We start from the raw sequence: 7,947 nt of genomic DNA on the forward strand, positions 1-7,947 counted from the left end.
TTGAACAATCTTGTATAGTTCTCGATGTATAAGTTTTTTACATCTTTAGTTAAATTTATTCCTAAGTATTTGATTTTTTTATTTACTATTGTGAATGGTATTTGTTTCTTGATTTCCTCCTGATCTTGCTCATTATTGGTGTATAGAAATGCTACTGATTTTTGCGCATTGATCTTATAACCTGCGACTTTGCTAAACTCATTTATGAGTTCTAGGAGCTTTGTTGTAGATCTCTCAGGGTTTTCTATATATAGGATCATGTCATCTGCAAATAATGAAATTTTGACTTCTTCCCTTCCAATTTGAATGCCTTTTATATCTGGTTCTTGTCTCAGTGCTCGAGCCAGTACTTCCAAGACAATGTTAAATAGGAGCGGAGACAATGGGCATCCTTGTCTTGTTCCTGATTTTAGAGGGAAGGATTTCAGGATTTCGCCATTGTAAACAATGTTGGCTTTAGGTTTTTCATATATACTCTTTATCATGTTCAAAAAGTTTCCTTGTATTCCGATCTTTTGGAGTGTTTTTATCAGGAAGGGGTGCTGTATTTTGTCAAATGCCTTTTCTGCATCTATAGATATAATCATGTGGTTTTTTTCTCTCAATCTGTTTATATGCTGTATTACATTGATTGATTTTCTTATGTTGAACCATCCTTGCATACCTGGAATAAATCCCACTTGGTCATGGTATATAATTCGTTTAATATGTTGTTGAATACGATTAGCAAGTATTTTGTTAAGTATTTTTGCGTCTAGGTTCATTAGAGAAATTGGTCTGTAATTTTCCTTTCTTGTGGTGTCTTTGTTTGGCTTTGGTACTAGGGTAATGTTGGCATCATAGAAGGAATTAGGCAGTGTTCCTTCTGTTTTGATTTTTTGGAATAGTTTCAACAGGATTGGTGTTAGTTCTTTCCGGAATGTTTTGTAGAATTCACCTGTGAAGCCGTCTGGCCCTGGGCTCTTCTTAGTTGGGAGATTTTTAATGACTGATTCTATCTCTTTGCTTGTGATTGGTTTGTTAAGATCATCAATTTCTTCTTTTGTCAGTATGGGCTGCCTATGTATTTCTAGGAATTTGTCCATTTCCTCTAAATTGTCATTTTTGTTGGAATATAGTTTTTCAAAGTATCCTCTTATGATAGTCTTTATTTCTGTGGGGTCAGTGGTGATTTCACCTTTCTCATTTCTTATTTTGTGTATTTGCATCTTTTCTCTTTTTTTCTTTGTTAGTCTCGCTAAAGGTTTGTCAATTTTGTTGATCTTCTCAAAAAACCAGCTCTTGGTCTTGTTTATTTTTTCAAGTGCTTTCTTATTTTCTATTTCATTTAGTTCTGCTCTTATCTTTGTTATTTCCTTCCTTCTTCTTCCTGTTGGGTTACTTTGTTGTTGTTTTTCTAATTCCTTCAAATGTGCAGTTAATTCTTCAATTTCTGCTCTTTCTTCTTTTTTGATATATGAATTTATGGCTATAAATTTCCCTCTCAGTACCGCTTTTGCTGCATCCCATAAATTTTGGTATGTTGTGTTATCATTATCATTTGTTTCAAGGTAGTCATTGATTTCTTTTGAGATTTCCTCTTTGACCCACTGTTTTTCTAAGAGTGTGCTGTTTAATTTCCAAATTGTCGTGTGAAGTCTGGGTCTCTGTCCCTTGCAAATTTCCAGCTTGACTCCACTGTGGTCAGAGATATTGTTTTGTATGATTTCGATCTTTCTGAATTCATTAAGCCTTTCTTTGTGGCCTAGCATATGGTCAATCTTGGAGAATGTTCCATGTGCGCTTGAGAAAAATGTATATCCTGCTGTGTTTGGGTGTAATGATCTATATATGTCTATTAGATCCAGCTCTTCTAATATACTGTTCAAATGTTTTGTTTCTTTAGTGATTCTCTTTTGAGATGTTCTGTCCAGAGTTGATAGTGGTGTATTAAAATCCCCCACTATAATTGTAGATGCATCTATTCTTTCACTTAGTTTTTCCAGCGTTTGCCTCACATATTTAGAGGCGCCCTTGTTAGGAGCATAAATATTTATGATTGTTCGATCTTCTTGACAGATTGTCCCTTTCACTAAAATATAGTATCCTTCTTTGTCTCTCACAATTGTTTCGCATTTAAAGTCTATTTTGTCTGATATTAATATAGCTACTCCTGCCTTTTTTTGGTTGTTGTTTGCTTGTATGATTGTTTTCCAGCCATTCACTTTCAACCTCCATGAGTCTCTGGGTCTAAGATGTGTCTCTTGTAGGCAGCATATAGATGGGTCGTATTTCCTTATCCAGTGTCCCAGTCTGAATCTTTTGATAGGTGAGTTTAATCCGTTGACATTCAGTGTTATTACGTTTAGAGAGTTATTTATGGTAGCCATATTTTGGTTGGATTTGTGTTTGTTATATTTTGTATGTATTATTTTATTTTCCCCTTCTATTTTTGTCTTTCTTGTTGCTTTTACACTCTCCTCCATCTCTGACTGTCTTGTTTTTTCCTTTCTTCCTGCAGAATTCCCTTAAGAATTTCTTGAAGGGGAGGTTTCTTGTTGATATACTCTTTCAGTTTCTGTTTATCTGTGAATATTTTGAACTCTCCATCATGTTTGAATGCTAGTTTAGCTGGATAGAGTATTCTTGGTTGGAAATTTTTTTCCTTTAGTACCTTGACTATATCATACCACTGCCTTCTTGCCTCCATCGTTTCAGATGAGAAATCAGCACTTAATGTTATGGAGTTTCCCTTGTATGTGATGGTTTTCTTTTCTCTTGCTGCTTTTAGAATTTTTTCTTTGTCTTGAGCATTGGATAATTTGACAAGTATATGTCTTGGGGTGGGCCTGTTGGGGTTTATGACAGTGGAGTGCGCTGTGCTTCTTGGATATGTACATCTGTCTCTTTCAGTAGATTTGGGAAGTTTTCATTCATTGTTTCCTGCAACACTCCTTCTGACCCCTTTCCCTTCTCTTCTCCTTCTGGAATGCCTATAATACGTATGTTTGAGCGTTTTGCGTTATCATTCAGGTCCCTAAGTCCTATCTGGATTTTTTCTACCTTTTTATTGACCACTTCTACTATCTGTTTGATTTCCAATGCACTGTCTTCCACATCACTAATTCTCTGCTCTGCCTCTTCTAGTCTGCTGATATTTGCTGCAAGTGTATTTTTTATTTCTTGAATTGTGGTGTTCATTTCCATCATATCTGTTATTTTTTTGCGCATGTCTGCAATTTCCCCTCCGAGTGTTGTCTTCATGCTGTTAACCTCTTTCATTACTTCATCAAATTTGTCGGTGATAAATGTTCTGAGATCTTTCATTGCTTGTGCGAAGTCCTGCCCCCCTTCCTGATTTTCAGTTTGTTGATTGGATTCAGCCATGTTTTCCTGATTACTGGTTTGGTTTGTAGATTTTTGTTGCTGTCTTGTCAACATTTTTTCTTGACGGGTTTAATCAGTTCCTTAGCTTCTTTGTCTAGTCTTGGAGATTAATTAGCTGTTGTTTTTGCGTAAGTGTTATATCTTCTCTTTGTCACTTTGTTCTTCTTATTCCAATTTCTTATTGCTAGTTAAGCTCACTTTAAAGGAAAGTATTAGTGCTGGGGAAAGTCAATTGTGTAAGGAAGGAAAAAGTGTGAAGTAGTATTGGTGATATATGTTTACAAAGCAACAATATGAGTTCTGGGAGGATGGAGGTTAGATCATGTAAATTGTGTAGAGTTATAGTAGTAGGAAAGTACCTATAATGAGGTAGACGACTGAATATGGGAGGAATGTGGTACGTACTAAGAGGCTATTGTTTTCGTGAGAGAGGGAAAGAGAAAAGAAAGGTAATAGTTTCAGGGACGAATACCAGATGGAAAACTAAACAAAGGTATTAGAAATTAAGAGTTAGACACTTTGTGGATCAAAGAAAGGGAGATGGAATATAGGAGAGATAGCAGATGGTGGAGGATATCAAGTTGTAGGGGAAAGGGGATAGTGTAGATAGGCTAAATCTATTCACAGAGAAATGAGGCAGTGGAGGGTGAGGAAACCCAGCAAATGTGAGGTATTTCCTGTAGGACCTATTGTATTGTTAAGGTAAAATAGTATAAGAAGAATATTGGGGACAAGAAAGAGAGGATTGAAAAAAAAAAAAAAAGAACAACAAGAACAACAACAACAACAAAAAATAAAAAAAAAAATAAAAAAAACCCAAAGAACAGAAACCCCGCCACCAGGCTCGGCTGGGCTCAGCTGGGCTCCGGTCCCCCGCCCGCCGCCCGCCGCGGCTCGGCTGGGCTCAGCTGGGCTCGGCCGGGCTCGGCTTTCCCGCCCGCCGCCCGGCGCGGCGCAGCGCGGCTCGGCTCTCCCGCTCGCGGCGCGGCGCGGCTCTCCCGCTCGCCGCCCGGCGTGGCGCGGCTGGGCTCGGCCGAGCTCAGCTGGGCTCCGCCCCCCCGCCCGCCGCGGCTCAGCCGGGCTCGGCCGGACTCGGCTACCCTGGCCGCCGCCCGCCGGGGCTCCGCGCGGTGCTAGCTGCCTCGGCTCCGCCTACCCAAGGAGGGAGTCCTCCACACGTAGCTGGGATCTCCGTGTATATTTCACAGATGGATCCTCTCTGTTACCTTCCCTCCAAATCGATGTCCAGACACCTCCGGACCAGGAAAAATCCCGAAACAGCCGGTCCCAAAGAGTCTCCGACGCCTCCCAAGCAATTCCCCCCAGGAGCTAGTAACCAGGAAGTTCACTCAGCCGCCATCTTGCCTCCCCCTCCTGAAAAGTCCCAATTTATATCTTATAGACCAGTCCTTTCCGTTACCTTCCACCAAATCGATGTCCAGACACTTCCTGCCCTGAAAAAATCCTGAGAAAGCCTGGTCCCGGAGAACCTCCAGCGGTGCCCAGCTGCCTCTTCCCAGGAGAGACGGCAAGGCAAGCTCACTCAGCCACCATCTTGCCGGAAGTGCACCATCTTGCCGGAAGTCTGCACTTTTCTTTCGCGCTGGGCGGCTCTCCTTACAGGGCTCACTCCTTGCACGTGGGGTTCCCCTACACGGGGGACACCCCTGCGTGGCAGGGCACTCCTTGCGCGCATCAGCACTGCACATGGGCCAGCTGCACACGGGTCAAGGAGGCCCGGGGTTTGAACCGTCGACCTCCCATTTGGTAGGTGGACACCCTAACCACTGGGCCAAGTCCGCCGCCCCAGTGAAGGTTCTTGATGAGTTCTGGGAGATGCTGGCTGTTCAAAGATGAGCTGGGAAATTCTCACTCAATGCTGGAATCACTTCCCTTTTTAAGGCATTCAGCTAATTGGGTTAAGTGTCACTCATTGCTAATGGCAATCTCCCTGACTGATGTAATTGTAACCAGCTATCTATGACTTACCACTGCAGTAAAGTCAATGGTGACTAAAGTCCATAAATGCCCTTGTATTAGCCCAGTGCTTGCTTGACCAGACAACTGGGCACAGTCACCTGACACCTTAGCCTAACCGTCACACTCACCTCTGCGCTGGGTAACCAGCTCTGGCTGGCTGGTGGCACTGGGCCCTGGCCATCGAGCGTGGTGGAGAGCTGCATGGGGCAAACACTGGGATGGCCGAGCTCTTCCTGGAAAAGGAGCGTCCGAGGGCCTTTGGAATTGCCGGAGTTTGAGATCCAGGACCATGGCTGGACAAGGACTGCTCTGGGTCCTCTCTTCTGTCTGTCCACGGGTCAGGACCTGAGTCACTTTCCTGCTTGCCTCTTGCTTCCCTCTTTCCACTCTCCCTCCTTAAAGGCTTCCCTGAGTCCTCCCCTGGCTCTGCCCCCACCTCCCCTTTTCCATTTCTCCATTGTGGCTGGCTCTTTGTTACAGACGCCTCTCTCAGGGGTACTGAACCCTCCTTAGAGGAGGTGGGGGTGGTGAAAAGGGAATTCTCTGGGCTGGATGTAGGCAGAGGCTCAGCTTCCTGTCCCACTGGACACAGGAGCCTCTTAGGTGCCACTGAAGCCCAAGGACTTCCCGTGTCTGTTACCTGGGAGATGGAGAGATGGGGAGACCCCTAGGAAGGTTCCGGAGTGGAAGAGCGAGAACTCTTCCCACCACTACCTCCCCTTCTCCAAGCATCTCCTTTGGCGAATGTGACCTGTCACCCACTCCCTGGAAGAAAGGACTCCTTGACATGTTGGGTGTTTGATTTCTACCCAGAAAGGACCTCCGTGTCTTGGCTGTAGAAAGGGGAGAGTCATGCCAGCCCCTCTTTCCCAGGAGGTGAGGAGAGGTGTGGGTGAGTGGGCCCTTGCCAAAGCCATTGGCCAGGTGGCTCAACATACAAGAGTCAATCGATACAATCACCACTTTAACAGAACGGAGAGGAAAAAATGCTTCATCATCTCAATTATGCAGAAAAAAAAATTTGCCAGGCACTCTTTCATGATAAAAACACTCACCAACTAGGAATAGAAGGAGCTTCCTCAGCAGGATAAAGGGCGTTTATACAAAACACACAGCTCACATCACACTCAGTGGCAAAACACTGAATGCTTTCCCCCAAAGATCAGTAACCCGACAAGACATCCATCACTTTTGCTATTTCTATATGGCTAGAACTTCCAGTACAAATAGGTAGGAAAAAGAAATAAAAAGTATCCAAACAAGAAAGGAAGAAGTAAAACTATGTATATTCACAGATAGCATCACCTTATAGATCGAAAACCTTAAAGAATTCGTACGAGAAACCTATCTGAGCTAATAAATGAATTCAGCGAAGTTGCGGAGTATAAGATCAATGTGCAAAAAATCAGTCGTATTTCTACACACTAGCAGTGAACAATGTGAAAAGGGATATTATGAAAACAGTTCTATTTATAATAGCAAAAAGAATAAAACACTTAGGAATAGATTTAACTTAAGGAGGTGTAAGACTTGTCACTGGAAACTACAAAACGTGGTTGAAAGAAGTTAAAGAAGTCTTAAATAAATGGAAAGACACCTTTTGTTCATGGATTGGAAGACTTAAAATTGGTAAGATGGCAATACTCCCCAAAGCAATATACAGATTCAATGCAACCCCTATCAAAATGGCCCTTTTGGTAGAAATGGAAAAACGGAAATTAAAATTCATGTGGAATTGCATGGAACCTGTTAGAGGTTTCCTCTCACTAGGTTAGCAACAATTAACAAGCTGTGACTCAGTTCCCCTGACATGCATTGAGGAAAGACAAGCCCTGCACCCTGCTCCCCCTCCCTGGTGAGCTTACATGTCTGAAAACAGGGAACTTCCCCAAAGGTTGAACAAAGAAACCTCGTGGGAACAGGAGTAAAGGGAGATAGAGACCTTCACTCCCTGCGATCAAAGCACACCTGCTCCTCCAGCATTCCAAGGAAACATTACTCCCTAACCCACCACCCTGTAGACACACAATGGAAAAATTTCACCTCTAAAGCTGCCTATTGGCCTCTGGACCTTACTCAAACCATTACCCCCTCCTGTCAACCATCATTTCCCCACCTAGGAAGGTGCTGTATAAACCCAAGTCCCCCCTTCCAGAAGTGGGCTGAAGTCTCTCTTCAGACCCCCTCCCCTGGGAGAGCTTCCCAATAAACCTTCTGCCTGCAATCAGTCTCCGTGTCCCAGTGTGCATCCCCCCTTTCTCCAACAGAACCCTAAATAGCTAAAATAATCTTTAAGAAAAATGTGGAGGACTCACACTTTCTGATTTCAAAACTTACTGAAAATCTATAGTAATAAAAACATTGGGGGGATGGAGTGGGGTATATGAGAATCCCTTATATTTTTTACGTAACATTTATGTAATCTAAAGCATCTTTAAATAAAAAAATAATTATTAAAAAATTGTGGTCTGATATAAGGATAGACATATAGATCACCTGAATAGAATTGAGACCCCAGAAATAAACCCACTAATCTAGGGTCAATTCATTTTCAACCACAGACCCAAATCCACTCAGTGAGAGAAAGGATAGACGCTTCAA

Source organism: Dasypus novemcinctus, chromosome 11, assembly GCF_030445035.2.
Source record: "Dasypus novemcinctus isolate mDasNov1 chromosome 11, mDasNov1.1.hap2, whole genome shotgun sequence".
Classification (NCBI taxonomy): Eukaryota; Metazoa; Chordata; class Mammalia; order Cingulata; family Dasypodidae; genus Dasypus; species Dasypus novemcinctus.